This window comes from Trachypithecus francoisi, unplaced genomic scaffold, assembly GCF_009764315.1.
Source record: "Trachypithecus francoisi isolate TF-2019V2 unplaced genomic scaffold, Tfra_2.0 Lachesis_group20, whole genome shotgun sequence".
Lineage (NCBI taxonomy): Eukaryota > Metazoa > Chordata > Mammalia > Primates > Cercopithecidae > Trachypithecus > Trachypithecus francoisi.
The window spans coordinates 39,053,861-39,072,662 of NW_022681466.1; the positions used below are offsets into that span (position 1 = coordinate 39,053,861).

The 18,802-nt window shown below is 47.5% G+C and overlaps 1 protein-coding gene and 2 non-coding genes across 3 annotated transcripts in view; 1 reads left to right on the forward strand and 2 right to left on the reverse strand.

Annotated features, from left to right (window-relative positions):
* Positions 1 to 18,802, reverse strand: part of KPNA2 (karyopherin subunit alpha 2) — a 147,051-nt gene that overhangs the window by 17,653 nt on the left and 110,596 nt on the right. The gene's annotated exons all lie outside the window — the stretch shown is intronic.
* Positions 10,937 to 11,009, forward strand: TRNAR-CCG. Its single transcript has one exon. It is a non-coding gene; the product is annotated as a tRNA-Arg (tRNA).
* LOC117068159 lies at positions 13,478 to 13,584 on the reverse strand. The gene has a single exon (XR_004431010.1). It is a non-coding gene; the product is annotated as a U6 spliceosomal RNA (small nuclear RNA).

An 18,802-nucleotide genomic window follows, 5' to 3' on the forward strand; every position in this document is an offset into this window, starting at 1 on the left:
TAAGGACAATAATCTCATCATGAGGGCCCCACCCTCATGAACTCATCTCATCCTCCCAAAGGCCCCATCTCCAAATACTATCATACTGGGAGTTAGGTTTTCAACATATGAATTTTTGAGGGGGATGCAAACGTTCAGGACATAATATTAATTCACCATCTTGGGCAACATAGCAAGATGCCCTCCCCCAAACCACCGTCTCTACAAAAATAAAAATTAAAAAATTAGCCAAGGCCAGCGGTGGCTAACGCCTGTAATCTCAACACTTTGGGAAGCCGAGGCAGGTGGATCACTTGAGATCAGGAGTTCGAGACCAGCCCAGCCAACGTGGTGAAACCCTGTCTCTACTGAAAATACAAAAATTAGCCAGGTGTGGTGGCTCGTGCCCATAGTCCCAGCTACTCAGGAGACTGAGGCACAAGAATTGCTCGAACCCAGGGGCAGTGGTTGCAGTGAGCTGAGATTGCGCCACTGCACTCCAGCCTGAGCAACAGAGTGAGACTCTATCTCCAAAAAAAAAAAAAATTTAGCCAAGCGTGGTGGCGTGTGCCTGTAGTTCCTGCGACTTGGGAGGCTGAGGTGGGAGGATGACTTGAGCCTGGGAGGTGGAGGCTGCAGTGAGCCGAGGTTGCACTACTGCATTCCAGCCTGGGTGGTAGAGTGAGATGCTGTCTCAAAAAAAAATTTTTTTTTAATCCATTCAGATTCTCTTCCTTGAAAATATGAATGTTGAGTGAAAACACACAAAGAAAGGAAGGAGCTGGAGCTGAGTTGGCTGAAAGACACAGGGCCACTAGCTACTGAAGCTGAGGTCCTTTGGTTTCTGTCTTTCTAGGCCATCTTGTAAACTCATGTTTCAGTTCTGTAAACTATACAACATCCCTCAAATACACCACTTTCTCACTTTTTTCTTCTTTTTGAGACAGGGTCTTGCTCTGTCATCCAGGCTGGAGTGCAATGGCACAATCAGAGCTCCCTGCAGCCTCAACCTCCTGGGTTGAAGTGATTCTCAGACATCGGCCTCCCAAGTAGTTGAGACTACAGGCATGCACCACCACACCCAGCTAATTTTTGTATGTTTTGTAGAGATGGGATTTTGCCATGTTGCCCAAGCTGGTCTAGAACTCCTGGGCTCAAGAGATCTGCCCGCCCCAGCCTCCCAAAGTGCTGAGATTACAGGTGTGAGCCACCGTGCTCAGCCAAATACAGCCCTTTCTGATTTAATTTAGTGTGGCAGCAATCCCTAGTTATCCACCAAAACTCATGTTTCACCTTCCATTTGGTCTCCTTGTTGCTGGCAGATGGGTGCCTAGCCAGTGACTCTACTTTTCAGTTTCCTTGGATCCAGGTGAGGCCATAAGTCTAGTTGAAGTGAAAGTAATGCATTTGTCTAATGGGTTAGTGCTTACAAAATGGTGTCTCTCTCTCTCCTTTCCCTGGCTTGAAGCAGACAAGCTGGCCACACTGGGAACCCTATGAAGAAGGTGATAGGGCTGCAACATGGAAGAAACCTGGGTCCCTGTGTCAGCTGAAGAGTCTCCAAACCCATCCTGGGTTTACTTGCCTGTTCCTGAGTCTGCAGGTGGGACGGATGTTCCCAGCTGCTGGTGGAACCCCCACGCTGGCTTTCTTACCCTCTGCGTCAGGGCTACGGTGGCAGGCTTGGCTAAATCAAAGTCAATGGTGCTCCCTTCCCCACAAAAAGAGTAACTCAGAAGCAAAACTGCATCCTTGGGGAAACTGCAGAGATCAGTGCCACATATGGAGACTCTTCAGTAAGGAACTGTCCTCGTTTTGAGAAAGAGCTCTTGGCCACCTTACTGATCACCAAATAAAAATGTAACCTGCCAGGCGAGGTGACTCATGCCTGTAATCCCAGCACTTTGGGAGGCCAAGGTGGGTGGGTCACTTGAGGTCAGGAGTTTGAGACCAGCCGGGCAACACGGTGATACCTCGCCTCTACTAAAAATACAAAAATTAGCCAGGAATGGTGATGTGTGATTGTAATCCCAACTACACAGGAGGCTGAGGCAGGAAAATCACTTGAACCTGGGAGGCAGAGGTTGTAGTGAGCTGAGATTGTGCCACTGCCCTCTAGCCTGGGTGACAGGGTGAGACTCCATCTCAAAGCTTCTTGAAGCCCTCACCAGAAACAGATACTGGCACCATACTTCTTGTACAGCCTGCAGAACTATGAGTGACCAACCCCCTCCAATCCCGCTTTTTTAAAAAGTATGAATTACCTAGCCTCAGGTATTCCTTTATAATAATACAAAATGGACTAATACACAGCTCTGAAGGAAAGTAAGTAGTCAAACTCCCTAGTGGGTAGAACCTTGAAGCATGCAGCTGGTACACATTTTTCTCAAAGGACAGATATCCCAAGGTGAGATCTACACTGATTCCCAAACCAGTGAAAACCAATTTGGCTGGCTGGTTGGTATAAGGATCATTAATTCTTTTATGTTGCCCAGCGGATATGCACACTTCTGTTAAAAGAGTAATTCCTAACTTTCCTGCAGGAACCAGTGCTCACCCGCACCCAGTCCATGTGCTTGGATGAGGTTGACTCCATACCCTGGGTGGACTCTAACTGACATAAGCCAAGGAGGATAACGCTTCCCCTAGGTCACAGGGATGGTTTCATGGAGAGCATATAACTCAATAGGGACCGGTAAGAATCAGGCCTGGGACTTTGACCAATAGGGGAGAGACGTACTTCCTCTATACTTGGAATTATGATAATGGATGTAAAGTCTGGAGCTACTGTAAATATTTTACCACTGTAAGGAAAGAGCCTGGAGCCTGTCTGAAAATGGAGCAACAATAGAACAAAGCAGAACAGGTTCAAGAGAGACACCAGATTCTGATTTCTTTTCTTATTTTATTTAATTTATGTATTTTTTATTATTATTATTATTATTATTATTTTGAGATGGAGTCTTGCTCTGTCACCCAGGCTGGAGTGCAGTGGCGCAATCTTGGCTTACTGCAAGCTCCACCTCCTGGGTTCACGTCATTCTCCTGCCTCAGCCTCCCAAGTAGCTGGGACTACAGGCGACCACCACCACGCCCGGCTAATTTTTTTTTTTTTTGTATTTTTATTATTTTTTTATTTTTATTTATTTTATTTTTTTTTTGAGACGGAGTCTCGCTCTGTCGCCCAGGCTGGAGTGCAGTGGCCGGATCTCGGCTCACTGCAAGCTCCGCCTCCCAGGTTCACGCCATTCTCCTGCCTCAGCCTCCCGAGTGGCTGGGACTACAGGCGCCTGCCACCTTGCCCGGCTAGTTTTTTGTATTTTTTAGTAGAGACAGGGTTTCACCGTGTTAGCCAGGATGGTCTCGATCTGCTGACCTCGTGATCTGCCCGTCTCGGCCTCCCAAAGTGCTGGGATTACAGGCTTGAGCCACCACGTCCGGCCTTTTTTTTTTGTATTTTTAGTAGAGACGGGGTTTCACTGTGTTAACCAGGATGGTCTCGATCTCCTGAACTCGTGATCCGCCTGCCTTAGCCTCCCGAAGTGCTGGGATTACAGGTGTGAGCCACCACGCCCAGCTGATTTCTTTTAAACCCCTAATCAAGACACATCTGAAAGCAGACTTATCTCTGGACTTTTTGTTTTGTTTTGTTTTGTTTTTTGAGACAGAGTTTTACTCCATTGCCCCAGGCTGGAGCGCAGTGGCACGATCTTGACTCATTGCAACCTCCACCTCCTGGGTTCAAGCGATTTTCCTACCTCAGCCTCCCAAGTAGCTGGGATTACAGGCACTTGCCATCACGCCTAGCTAATTTTTGTATTTTTAGTAGAGACAGAGTTTTGCCATCTCTACTGGAGGTGGCCAGGCTGGTCTCGAACTCCTGACCTCAGGTGATCCACCGGCTTGGCTTCCCAAAGCGCTGGGATTACAGGCACGACCCACTGCACCTGGCCTGGACTTTTGTTATTATTATCTTTTTTTTTAGAGACAGGGTCTTGCTTGGTCACCCAGGCCGGAGTTCAGTGGCTCAGTCATAGCTCACTGCAGCCCCAAAGTCCTGGGTTCAAGCAACTGTCCTACCGCAGCATCCCAAGTACCTGATACTACAGTGCACACCACCACACCTGGATAATTTTTTTTTTTTTTTTTTTTTTTTTTTTTTATTTTTTTTATTTGAGACGGAGTCTCGCAGTCGCCCAGGCTGGAGTGCAGTGGCCGGATCTCAGCTCACTGCAAGCTCCGCCTCCCGGGTTTACGCCATTCTCCTGCCTCAGCCTCCCGAGTAGCTGGGACTACAGGCGCCCGCCAACTCGCCCGGCTAGTTTTTTCTGTTTTTTAGTAGAGACGGGGTTTCGCCGTGTTAGCCAGGATGGTCTCGATCTCCTGACCTCGCGATCCACCCGTCTCGGCCTCCCAAAGTGCTGGGATTACAGGCTTGAGCCACCGCGCCCGGCCTTTTTTTTTTTTTTGTAGAGAAACAGAGTCTCCCTCTGTCGCCCAAGCTGGTCACACAAATCCCTGGCTTCAAGTGATCCTCCTACCTCAACCTACCAAAGTACAGGGATTACATGCATGAGCCACTGCGCCCAGCCTTCTTATTTGAGGTGGTTAATTCCTTTATTCATAAGCCAACTTCGAATTGGGTCTTCTGCCTCTTGCAACCAAAAGAGTCATAAACAATCCAGTCAGGAAGTTGTGAGAGGAAGATAGGATTTGACAACAAAGGTGGTTTGGAGAAGGGGTAGATGTATGGATCTCTTGGAATGAACTTAGAGGGTGTGGATATTTGAATTATACGGATGTTCACCCAAAGGCCTCCACCGTGGAGTAGGCTATTAATATTCAGGTGGCCATGATGGCCTGCTCTGTAGATGTCCATCATCCTCCTCTCCCTGCCAGGCCAGTGCTTGCTTAATGGGATCATGAACCACATGGCCAAGGCAGCAGAGACAGAGGCTATGCATAGGCTCAGTATTATTCACTTCCTACTACTGAGTGTGGTCTGGCTACTATTCCTGCTGGGGCCCAACCAGCCCTGATGTTGACTTCACACCCTGAAGGCACCATTCAATTACCTGGTGATCATGACAATAACATTGGACGCTTTCCATAATAGATCAGGAGGAAGAGACATTTTATCTGGATTGGGCCATATTTACTTTCCAATATGTCAGTCTGCTGCCAGCACCAACATCCATTCACTGTCTTTTTTTTTTTTTTTTTTTTTTTTGAGACAGTCTTGCCCTGTTGCCCAGGCTGGGGTGCAGTGGCATGATCCCGGCTCACTGCAACCTCTGCCTCCCGGGTTCAAGCAATTCTTCTGCCCCAGCCTCCTGAGTAGCTGGGATTACAGGCGCGCGCCACTATGCCCAGCTAAATTTTTGTATCTTTAGTAGAAACAGGGATCCACCATGTTGGCCAGGCTGGTCTTGAACTCCTGACCTCATGATCCACCCGCCTCGGTCTCCCAAAGTGCTGGGATTACAGACATGAGCCACCGCGCCGGCTCTTCCATTCACTTTCTGCAAGTCTTTTATGCTGTCATGGATTCCCAGACAGACAACACTGCTCCAACCAAGAAACTCACCTCACAGCAAAATTATGGAATGGCAAATTAAAATAACGAGACACCACTACACACCTATTAGACTGGCTAAAATGCAAAACACTGACAACACCAAATTCTGGTGAGGATATGGAACAAGAGGAACTGTGATTCATCGCTAGTGGGAATGCAAAATGGTACAGCCACTTCAAAAGACAGTTTGGCAGTTTCTTACAAAGGTAAACATAGTCTTACCATACCATCCAGCAGTCGCAATCCATGGTATTTATCCAAGTGAGCTGAAAACGTGTCTACACAAAACCCTGCACCTGCATACAAATGTTTATAGCAGCTTCATTCGTAATTGCCAAAATTTGAACCAACCAAGATGTGCTTCCATAGCGAAATGGATCAACAAACTGTGGTACATCCATATAATGACAGGATCTTGCTTTGTTGCCCAGGCTGGAGTGTGGTGGTGTGATCACTGCTAATTGCAACCTCAAACTCCTGGGCTCCAGTTATCCTCTGCCTCAGTCTCCCAAGTAGCTGTGTACAGGAATGCACCATCATGCCCAGGTAATATAATTTTTTATTTTTTGTAGAGATGGAGTCTTGTGATATTGCCCAGGCTTGTCTCGAACTCCTGGGCTCAAGCGATCCTCCTGTCTTGGTATACGAACGTACAATGGAATATTATTCAATGATAAAAAAGAAGGCTGGACCAGGCACAGTGGCTCATACCTGTAATACCAGCACTTTGGGAAGCCGAGGCGGGCGGATCACCTGAGGTCAGGAGTTTAGGACCAGCCCAGAGAAACCCCGTCTCTACAAAAAAAATACAAAAATTAGTCAGACGTGGTGGCATGCACCTGTAATCCCAGCTACTAGGGAGGCTGAAGCAGGAGAATCATTTGAACTTGCGAAGCAGAAGTTGCAGTGAGCTGAGATTGAGCCACTGCACTCCAGCCTGGGCAACAGAGCAAGACTGTCTCAAAAAAAAGAAAGAAAAAGAAAAAGAAAAGAAGGCTGGACATGGTGGCTCATGCCTAGAATCCTAGCACTCTGGGAGGCCGAGGTGGGCGGATTGTTTGAGTCCAGGCGTTTGAGACCAGCCTGGGCAACATGGTGAAACCTGGTCTCTACAAAAAATATAAAAATTAGCCAGGCATGGTGGTGTACACCTGTCATCCCAGCTACTTGGGAGGCTGAAGTGGAAGGATCACTTGAGCCTGGGAGTTAGAGGCTGCAGTAAGACGTGCTGAATCACTGCACTCCAGCCTGGGCAACAGAGTGAGAACCAATCCCAAAAAAAACAGACCAGGCGCAGTGGCTCACACCTGTAATCCCAGCACTTTGGGAGGCCGAAGCAGATAGATCACTTGAGGTCAGGAGTTCGAGTTTGAGACCAGCCTGGCCAAAACAGTGAAACTCTGTCTCTAATGAAAATACAAAACATAGGCCGGGTGTGGTGGCTCATGCCTGTAAATCCCAGCACTTTGGGAGGCTGAGGTGGGACGATCACCTGAAGTCAGGAGTTTGAGACCAGCCTGGCCAACATGGAGAAACCCCATCTCTACTAAAAATACAAAAATTAGCTGGGCATAGTGGCATGTGCCTGTAATCCCAGCTACTCCAGAGGCTGAGGCAGGGGAATCGCTTGAACCCAGGAGTAGAGGTTGCAGTGAGCCGAGATCGTAGCCACTGCACTCCAGCCTGGGTGACAGAGTGAGACTCCATCTCAAAAAAAAAAAAAAATTTAGCCAGGCATGGTGGCACACACCTGTAGTCCCTGCTACTCGGGAGTCTGAGGCAGGAGAGAGAATTGCTTGAACCCAGAAGGTGGAGGTTGCACTGAGCTGAGATCTTACCACTGCACTCCAGCCTGGACGACACAGCAAGACTCCATCTCAAAAGCAAACAAACAAATAAACAAACAAGCAAGCAAAAAAGAAATGAGCTATCAATCCATGAGAAAAACACACAGAGGCCGGGCGCGGTGGCTCAAGCCTGTAATCCAGCACTTTGGGAGGCCGAGACGGGCGGATCACAAGGTCAGGAGATCGAGACCATCCTGGCAAACACAGTGAAACCCCGTCTCTACTAAAAATACAAAAAACTAGCCGGGCGAGGTGGTGGGCGCCTGTAGTCCCAGCTACTTGGGAGGCTGAGGCAGGAGAATGGCGTGAACCCCGGAGGCGGAGCTTGCAGTGAGCTGAGATCCGGCTACTGCACTCCAGCCTGGGTGGCAGAGCGAGACTCCGCCTCAAAAAAAAAAAAAAAAGAGAAAAACACACAGAAACCTTAAATGCATATTGTGAAATGAAAGAAGCCAGTCTGAAAAGGTTACACACTGTATGATTCCAACTACAGTAAATGACATTCTAGAAAAGATAAAACTATGGAGACTAAAAAGATTAGTAGTTGGGGCCAGGTACGGTGGCTCACGCCTGTAATACTAGCACTTTGGGAGGCTGAGGCGGGCGGATCACGAGGTCAGGAGTTCGAGACCAACTGGCCAATATGGTAAAACCCCATCTCTACTAAAAATACAAAAATTAGCCAGCCATGGTGGCTTGTACCTGTAGTCTCAGCTACTCGGGAGGCTGAGGCAGGAGAACTGCTTGAACCCGGGGGGCAGAAGTTGCAGTGAGCCAAGATCGGACCACTGCACTCCAGCCAGAGCGACAGAGCAAGACCCCATTTCAAAAAAAGAAAAAAAAAAAGAAGTAGTGGTTGGAAAGGGTTTTAGGGGAGGAAGGGGACAATGAATAGGTGGACGACAGCATTTTAAAGGCAGTGAAACTATTCTGTGTGATACTGTAACAGTGGATATATGACATTATACCTTTGTCAAAAACCATAGAATGCACAATACAAAGAGTGAACCCTATAGTGTCAACTATGGACTTTAATAATAATGTATACTATTAAATATTAATTATTATGCTATTATTACATTATTGTTAATAAAGTTAATTATAATGTATCAGTATTAGTTTATCAATTGTAACAAACATACCATACTAAGGCAAGCTGTTAATAACGGAAAATTGGTGAGGGAAAGAGAAGGAATATACAGGAACCCTCTGTACTTTCCACTCAATATTTCTGCAAACCTAAAACTGCTAAAAAATAAGTCAGTTAATTAAGAAAATATGCTGCAATGTGAAAACTACAGCATATCACCAAACTTTCCGTATTCTGTTACATTGAAATCCATTAGTCTGGCCATGCACGGTGGCTCATTAGTCTGGACTCCACTTGGATGCATATTTTACTTTTACTCATGCAGGAATATTGAACATTATGTATTGGTCGTTTGGAACATATTGGACTTTGAGGTATGCAGATCTTCCAAGTGTGAACACATTGAATTGTACAACATCAAAACATTGCACTCATTAAACAGAAATGTCTTTAGGTATTTGAAAGCTATCAAGCTTACAGTGTTGGATTAAAGGCTTCAGGCTTTTAAATTTTCCCTTGAAAGTTTTTTGTTGTTGTTTGTTTTGAGACGGAGTCTCGCTCTGTCGCTCTGTCGCCAGGTTGGAGTGCACTGGCACCATCTAGGCTCACTGCAAGCCCCGGCTCCCAGGTTCAAGCGGTTCTCCTGCCTCAGCCTCCCCAGTAGCTGGGATTAAAGGCACTCGCCACCACGGCCGGCTAATTTTTGTATTCTCGGTAGAGACGGGGTTTCACCGTGTTGGCCGGGCTGGTCTTGAACTCTTGACCTCGTAATCCGCCCGCTTTGACTTCCCAAAGTGCTGGGATTACAGGCGTGAGTCGCCGCGCACGACATTTTTTTTTTGTTTTTTGTTTTTTGTAAAGGTTGTCTGCTCTATCACCCAGGCTGGAGTGCAGTGGCGGGATCTCGGCGCACTGCAGCTTCCGCCTCCCGGGTTCAAGGATTGTCCTCTCACCCTCCGGAGCAGCTGGGACTACAGGCGCTCGCCACCACGCCCCGCTAATTTTTGCATTTTTAGTAGAGATTAAGTTTCACCTTGTTGGCCAGGCTGGTCTCGAACTCCTTAACCTCAAGGGATCCGTCCGCCTCGGCATCCCAAAATGCTGGGATTACAGGCGTGAGCCACCGAGTCCGGCCCAATTTCGATTTTCTTTACTTGGCTTACCCATTTTTTTTTTTTTTTTCCGAGACAGTCTTGCTCTGTCGCCCAGGCTGGAGTGCAGTGGCGCAATCTCGGTTTACAGCAACCTCCGCCTCCCGGGTTCAAGCGATTCTCCTGCCTCAGCTTCCCTAGTAGCTAGGATTACAGGCGCACGCCACCATGCCTGGCTAATTTTTTTGTATTTTTAATAGAGACGGGGTTTCATCATGTTGGCCAGGCTGGTCTCCAACCCCTGACCTCAGGTGATCCGCCCGCCTCAGCCTCCCAAAGTGCTGGGATTATAGGCATGAGCCACCACGCCCGGCCGGTTTAGCCATATTTTATACAAACTTGTGAAGAACAAGTGTTACGTGTCTAAGAATAAAACGAAATTGTGTATTTGTAAAAATCACAAATGCAGCACATTTACATGCAACAAGCATACAGATACTGTGCATGGCACCAGAAAGTCCCCAAACCTTTACTCAAAACTTAACTTCACGGTGTTGGTTGGGGGCGAAGGGGAGCCAAACCCGTACCATTTTGCACTTAGGGACCTTGTTATGTTAATTTTCCCTTTACTCCAGAGGGAAAGAAGAGTCGGAGGAGGAAAACGGCCGAGGGTGAATGGCCGTGGGGACACAGGTCAGATTTGAAATTCTCTGGGATGGAAAAGCCTGTTCACCCAGGAGTCCAACAGTTCCCAGCACATAACAGGTTATCACATTAATCTCTGCTAAATAAACGCGGGGAAGAAAGAGAAGAAAGGGACAAGAAGGTTGGCGGGAGAAGGAGGCTGCGGGAGGATTTCGCGATCTGCAGGGCTCCCAACGCCGCCTGCCCTGCAGAGGGTCCCGGGGAACTTTGTAAACTGAAGGCGCCCAGGTCCGCCCAAGTTAACTGAACTAGAATGGGATGGGGTAGGCACTGGAACCTTGTTTAAAGTTCCCCAGGTGAGCCCAATGGACAACCAGAGTTAAGAACTCTCGAAGAACCCAACAGGAAAGCGAGCACCCAAAGCCGGCAGCGCGGATGCCTTGCAGTTAACCCGCAGCAGGGCTCGGAGGGTCAGGCGCAGGAGCTCCGGAGCCCTTGTGGCCGCTCCGGGCCCACGGCGCAGACGCGCGGGAGGTCCAGGCTGCCGGCAGGGACAGCGACACAGAAAAGCGCAGGCGCGCGCCGCCGCAGCTGGGAGTGGCTGCCAAATCACTTGCCTCTGGGCGCGAGACCGCGATGCGTGGGGGGCAGGAGCGTGATGATGGCATCACGTAAGGAGAGGGTGTGAGAAGCCGGATCCTGTGGTGACCCAGTGGCCTAATGGATAAGGCATCAGCCTCCGGAGCTGGGGATTGTGGGTTCGAGTCCCATCTGGGTCGCGTGAGATTACTTTTGGTGGAATAAAGGGTGATCGTTGGACAGTAGATTGCGACATGGTTCTTTCGGTTCTCGGCATCTATCATTATCACAAATGAAGAGGTGCTTTTGAGAGTTTTAAAAACACTCAGCGAATGGGTACAAAAATACGGTCGACCTAGTGTTCCGAAGCACAGTAGGGTAATTATAGCTAACGGTAATTTACTGTATATTTCAAAGTAGCTAGAAGAAAATATTTGAAATGCTCCAAACACAAAGAAATGATCAGTGCTTGAGGTGACGGCTATGTTTGCGCTACTGCACTCCGGCCTGGTGACAGAGCGAGACTCCATCGAAAATAAATAATGGGCCGGGCGCGGTGGCTCAAGCCTGTAATCCCAGCACTTTGGGAGGCTGAGACGGGCGGATCACAAGGTCAGGAGATCGAGACCATCCTGGCTAACACGGTGAAACCCCATCTCTACTAAAAATACAAAAACTAGCCGGGCGAGGTGGCGGGCGCCTGGAGTCCCAGCTACTCCGGAGGCTGAGGCAGGAGAATGGCGTAAACCCGGGAGGCGGAGCTTGCAGTGAGCTGAGATCCGGCCACTGCACTCCAGCCTGGGCGACAGAGCAAGACTCCGTCTCAAAAAAAAAAAAAGAAAAGAAAATAAATAATGATAATAATAATAATAACTTTAAAAAGTGTTTTTCCCCAGCATTATTGAGATGTAATTGACAAAAATTGCTCACATTGAGGAAGCATTTATTCTTGCTTAACTTTTACTGATTTTTAAACGAAAAAGACCTTACCAAACACAAACTGGCAACTGAACATATGGCATCATCTCTTTTTCTACTTTTTGTGTGTGTGTGTGAGATGGAATCTCGATATTGTAGCCCAGGCTGGAGTGCAATGGCGCGATCTTGGCTCACTGCAACCTCCGTCCCCCAGGTTCAAGCGATTCTGCTGCCTCAGCCTTCCGAGTTCTGTCTACTTTTTCAACCCGAGATTCACAATGGGCAGCCACACTTACGAAACTTTCTCCCTATTCTTATCTCAAGGGATGTGTGAGCAGATCCAACTGTGCTGGCTTCAGATTTCCAGGACAGTACTAAGGAATGTTTATAGCAGAGTAACTGTGGAGTTACACCATACAACTATAATAAACATAATTTATTGTTGCTGTCTTCAAAGTATTATGAACAACAAATTGTAATTAGGACAGTGCGTGTGTTCGTGCCTGTGTGTGTGTGAGAGATCTGCAAATTAGTGAAATAAAAAACACACACACACAATAATCAGAGTTTAAGCTTTTCAGATCAGTTCAGTTGACTAGCTTGAAGATTTTATTTATTTATTTATTTTTGAGACAGAGTCTTGCTCTTTTGCCTAGGATGGAGTGCAGTGCCATGATGGGGGCTCACTTCAACCTCCACCTCCCGGGTTCAAGCGATTCTCATGCCTCAGCCTCCAGAGTAGCTGGAATTACAGGCGTGTGCCACCACGCCTGGCTAATTTTTCTATTTTTAGTGGAGACTGGGTTTCACCATGTTGCCCAGGCTGGTCTCTAACTCCTGATGTCAGGTTATCCGTCCGCCTCAATCTGCCAAAGTGCTGAGATTACAGGCATGACCCACCGCACCCAGCCTAGCCCGGAAAGTTTAAACTCTTCTTGCACACTTGTACAAAAGGAACATCCACTGAGTTCATCCCTACTCTTTAAAAACAACTAAACACTAAATGCAATGTGGTGTCCTGGGTTGAAGTCTGAAACAGAAAAGGATATTAGTGGAGGCCGGGCGCGGTGGCTCAAGCCTGTAATCCCAGCACTTTGGAAGGCCGAGACGGGCGGATCACGAGGTCAGAAGAAAAAAAAAAAAAAAAAAAAAGGATATTAGTGGAAAAAAATCAGTAGACTCAAATACTGTACAGTGTGGAATTTCTTTTCTTTTTTTTCTTTTTGAGACGGAGTCTCGCTCTGTCGCCCAGGCTGGAGTGCAGTGGCCGGATCTCAGCTCACTGCAAGCTCCGCCTCCCGGGTTCACGCCATTCTCCTGCCTCAGCCTCCCAAGTAGCTGGGACTACAGGCGCCCGCCACCTCGCCCGGCTAGTTTTTTGTATTTTTTTTAGTGGAGACGGGGTTTCACCGTGTTAGCCAGGAAGGTCTCGATTTGCTGACCTTGTGATCCGCCCGTCTCGGCCTTCCAAAGTGCTGGGATTACAGGCTTGAGCCACTGCGCCCGACCCGAATTTCATTACCCGATTTCTTAGTTTTGACAAATATACATAGTGATATAAGATGTTAACATTCGGGTTAAGGGATATGGCAGAACTCTGCCCTACATTCGCAGCTTTTCCGTAAATCTGAATTTACTCCAAAATAAAAAGTGTATTAAAAGAAAATCCAACTACTAATAACCAGTGGAGAATTTTAACAGACACCCTTGTCCCTTAAGATTAGAAATTAGTGCTGAATTTTTTTTTTTTTTTGATATGGAACGCTTCACGAATTTGCATGTCATCCTTGCGCAGGGGCCATGCTAATCTAGTCTGTATCGTCCCAATTTTAGCATATGTGCTGCCGAAGCGAGCACTTAGTACTGAATTTTTAAACCAGAAAGCATTAATAAATACAGAAGACCAAGAATAATTTCCAGTTCCATTCCTGGTAGGTATCTCAGAGTTGAATATTGGTGGCCACATTAGGTCCTTGGATGCAGTAGGTATTCAAAAAATCTGAACTGCGGCCAGGTGAAGTGTCTCATGCCTGTAATTCCAACACTTGGGGAAGCTGAGGGGAGAGGATCACTTGAGACCAGGAGTTCAAGACCAGCCTGGGAAACATGGTGAAACCCCCCCATCTCTACAAAACAATTAAAAAAAAAAAATTAGCCTGGCATGCAGTAGCACACACCTGTGGTCCCACCTACTCAGGATGCTGAAGTCAGAGGATCCTTTAACCTAGGAGATTGAGGCTGCAGTGAGCTGTGTTCATGCCACTGCACTCCAGCCTGACCGAAACCCTATATCAAAACAAACAAAACGGCCAGATGCAATAACTCACGCCTGTAATCCCACCACTTTGGGAGGCCGAGGTGGGCGGATCACAAGGTCAGGAGTTCAAGACCAGCCTGGTCAATATGGTGAAACCCCGAGTGTACTAATAATACAAAAATGAGCTGGGCATTGTGGCGTGGTCCTGTAGTCCCAGCTACTTGGGAGACTGAGCCAAAAAGAATCACTTGAACCCGGAAGGTGGAGGTTACAGTGAGCCGAGATAGCACCACTGCACTCCAGCCTGGGCGACAGAGCGAGACTCCATCTCAAAAAAAAAAAAAAAAAAAAAAAAACAAACTAAACTGCATGGTCTCCTGTCCCCCACCTGCAGCCAGCATCTGGAAATTACAGACAGTGACAATGTGTCCTTGATCCCTCAAATGCACAGATATTGGAATGTGCAGCCCCCAAGTCTGGGCACAAAAAACTCATCCTGGATTCTCTGCCCTTTCAGCTTCTGACAGCTGCTCAGTCCTCTACGGTGCTCATCTGCCTCTCCCACCTTCTTCCCCTCCTTCAGCCTCCTTCTGAGCCCATCTCCTTCTCTCTGGGAGATGTTTCTAGCCTCACTCACCATAGTCCATTGAGCGGGAGTCAGCAAATAGTGATTGAGTGCCTTTAGCTTGTCCCTCTGCTGGCTCTTGCCTCTGAGTCCAGAAGCATTCTGCAAGACTGGGCGCAGTGGCTTAAGCCTGTAATCCCAGAGTTTTGTGAGGCCGAGGTGGGCAGATCACCTGAGGTCAGGAGTTCAAGACCAGCCTGGCCAACATCAGGTGAAACCCGTCTCTACCAAAAATACAAAAAGTAGCAGGGTGTGGTGGCACGTGCCTGTAATCCCAGCTACTCAGGAGGCTGAGGCAGGAGAATCGCTTGAACCCAGGAGGCGGAGGTTCAGTGAGCTGAGATCGCACCATTGCACTCCAGCCTGGGCGACAGGGCAAGACTCCAGCTCAAAACACACACACAAAAACAACAACAAAATAAACATTCTGCAGGTTGTAGGCTCTCCACCCCTTCCAAGCTCAGCCCCGGGCCTATGGCGCCTCTCACAAGTCCTGTTTGCCCTCTCTCCAAGCAGCCAGGCTGCATCACGAGTGGTGTCTACGTGTCCAGAGTCTCCTCTTCACTTGCTGTCCTCCCTCCGCTGCCACCTGACACACTCCTCCCCAGCAGTGGCCTCTTCATAGACAAATTTAAGGAACACCTTTCAGTCCTTGTCTTGCTTAAGTTGGCCCTGACATTTGAAATTCCTGTTGAATCTTTCTTCTGGAAACACACTTTTTCTAGGCTTCCAGGAAATCTTCTTCTTGGTTCTCCAGACAACTCCTCAGACTCCTTGACCAATTCCCTCTTGTTGCCAATAATGGAAACAAACCAGCCCTACCTAAGCAAAGCATATTATAACTCACTGGAAAGATAGAGGGGAGAGAGCGCTCACTAAACCACTAAAGAGACAGGAGGTGGGGAACTGTAGGACCAGGTTTGGGAACCTGCAAGAATAAAGACCAGAGCCCCTGAAATAGCAAGAAGCTAGAAGCACAGCAACTGTCAGAGCCAGATGGCCGTCACTGTAGTCAGCGCCTCTGATTGCTTGTTTGTTTGAGATGGAGTCTTGCTCTGTTGCCCAGGCTGGAATGCAGTGGCACGATCTTGGCTCACTGCAACCTCTACTTCCTGGGTTCAAGCAATTCTCCTGCCTCAGCCTCCCGAGTAACTGAGACTACAGGCTCCCGCCACCATGCCCAACTAATTTTTTTTTTTTTTTTTTTTTTTTTTTTGAGACGGAGTCTTGCTCTTTCGTCCGGGCTGGAGTGCAGTGGCCGGATCTCAGCTCACTGCAAGCTCCGCCTCCCGGGTTTTACGCCATTCTCCTGCCTCAGCCTCTGGAGTAGCTGGGACTACAGGCGCCCACCACCTCGCCCGGCTAGTTTTTTGTATTTTTAGTAGACGGGGTTTCACCGTGTTAGCCAGGATGGTCTCGATCTCCTGACCTCGTGATCCGCCCGTCTCGGCCTCCCAAAGTGCTGGGATTACAGGCTTGAGCCACAGCGCCCGGCCCGCCCAACTAATTTTTTATATTTTTAGTAGAGATGGGATTTTACCATGTTGGTCAGGCTAGTCTCGAACTCCTGACTTCAGTTGATCCACTTGCCTTGGCCTCCCAAAGTGCTGGAATTACAGGTGTGAGCCACCATGCCCGGCCAATTTTTGTATTTTTAGCAGAGATGGGGTTTTGCCATGTTGGCCAGGCTGGTCTCAAATTCCTAACCTCAAGTGATCTGTCCTCCTCGGCCTCCCAAAGTGCTGGGATTACAGGCATGAGCCACCATGCCTGGCCACGTCTGATGGTTTTCATTGTCCTCAGGCCACTTGCTCCCGAATCAAGGTTCCAGACAAAAGCTTAACGATTAGTCCAGCTTTGGCCAGGCTCAGTGTGATGGTTAATACTGAGTGTCAACTTGATTGTATTGAAGGATACAAAGTGTTGATCCTGGGTGTGTCTGTAAGGGTGTTGCCAAAGGAGATCAACACTTGAGTCAGTGGGTGGGAAAGGCAGAGCCACCCTTAACCTGAAGGGGCACAAGCTAATCAGCTGTCAGCAAAGCTAGAATATAAGCAGGCAGAAAAATGTGAAAAGAGAGACTGGCCTAGCTTCCCAGCCTACAGCTTTCTCCCGTGCTGGATCCTTCCTGCCCTTGAACATCAGACTCCAAGTTCTGCAGTTTTGGAACTTGGACTGGCTCTCCTTGCACCTCAGGCTGCAGACGGCCTCTTGTGGGACCTTGTGATCGTGTGAGCTAGTACTTAATAAACTTGTATATATATAAACTCATATATATATTTTTATTTTAACACATATATGAGTTTATTATACTATAACATATATACAAACTCTCATATATGAGTTTATTATACTATACATATATACAAACTCTCATATATGAGTTTATTATAACATATACATAAACTCATATATGAGTTTATTATATTATATATATATTTTTTCCATTGGTTCTGTCCCTCTAGAGAACCCTAATACACTCAGTAACTCACACCTGTAATCCCAGTATTTTGGGAGGCTCAGGCAGGAGGATGGCTTGAGCCCCAGAGTCTCCGTCCGCTTCTCCCTTGCCCTCTCCCTTCCCTCCCCCTCCCTCTCCCCTTCCTCTTCTTCCTCTTCCTCTTCTTCTTATTTTCTGAGACAGGTTTTCCATCTGTTGCCAAGGCTGGAATTTAGTGGCACAATTGTGACTCACTGCTTCTCAATCTTCTGAGAGCCCAGGAGTTTGAGGCTGCAGTAAGCTATGATCACACTACCACACTCCTGTCTGGGTGACACAGCAAGTCCCTGTCTCTAAAAGCAAACAAACAAACAAAAAACTCCGCTATGGTAGAGGTGAATTTTCTGTTTTATACTGATAATTCTGCTTACCTTAGTCTCGTGGTTCTCAACTGGGCCAATTTTTCTCCCCAAGTGACATTTGGCAATATCTGGAGATTTGTAATTGTCACAATGGAAGTGGAGGGGGTTGCTATTAACATCTAGAGGGCAGAGGTCGGGATGCTGCTTAACATCTTAAAACACACAGGACAGTCCCCCACAAAAAAATGATGATCCCGGCGGAGCACGGTGGCTCATACCTGTAATCCCAGCACTCTGGGAGGCCAAAGCGGGTGGATCACCTGAGATCAGGAGTTCAAGACCAGCCTGATCAACATGAAGAAACCTCATCAAGGCAGGAGGATCGCTGGAACCTGGGAGGCAGAAGTTGCAGTGAGCCGAGACCATGTATTGTACTCCAGACTAGGCAACAGAGCGAGACAGTGTCTCAAAAAAAAAAAAAATAAAAGATAATCTAGCCCAAAACGTCAACAGTATCAAGGTGGAGAAACTGCTGTAAAGGCTTGGCAAACAGGGATGGTATGACGACATTATTGATAAGCCACATTAAAATATTTAGAGCCACATCAATTGTCCCTGTTTTTATGATTTCTTCTTTGTTCCCATGCAGTTTCAGGGGCAAAGTAAGGGAGTAAGTCAAAGGTGGTTCTAAATAGACATCTGGGAAGCTTAAGGTGTAATACGGCCCTCATGGAGGCCCTTGCTGAGTTTAGGGCCTGATTCTGGAACCCTAGCATTGCCAAGAGAGGCAGGCTGGCAGGTGAGGAGACAAATAATGGGAGAGCCCACATATGTTTGAATTCATTTGACAGTATCTAAGCTGGGGTGATTTTCCCCACTAGCATTATATGACTGTGGATCCAGTTATTTGGAGAAACCCATTTTCTCCACAGGGAATATACATTACATTAGAACCAAAGATGGAATCCTTAGTAAATGGAATAATTTGGCAAAATTTAGTGGTCTGAAATTTTTGCATAAAATTCTCTTTTTTATTTTAATTGAGCCACATAAAGTATCAGGTGTTCACTAGGGTCACCAATCACTAATTGATTTTTTTTTTTTTTTCAGACAGGGTATTGCTCTGTTGCCCACATTGGAGTGCAGTGGCATGATCTCAGTTCACTGCAACCTCCACCTCCTGGGCTTAAGTGATTCTCTCACCTCAGCCTCCCAAGTAACTAGAACTACAGGTGTGTGCCACTCCGCCTGGCTAATTTTTGTATTTTTTGTAGAGATGGGGTTTCACCATGTTTCCCAGGCTGGTTTTGAACTTTGAGTTCAAGCGATCCGCATGCCTCGGCCTCCCAAAGTGCTGGGATTACAGGCATGAACCAACCGCGCCTGCCCCT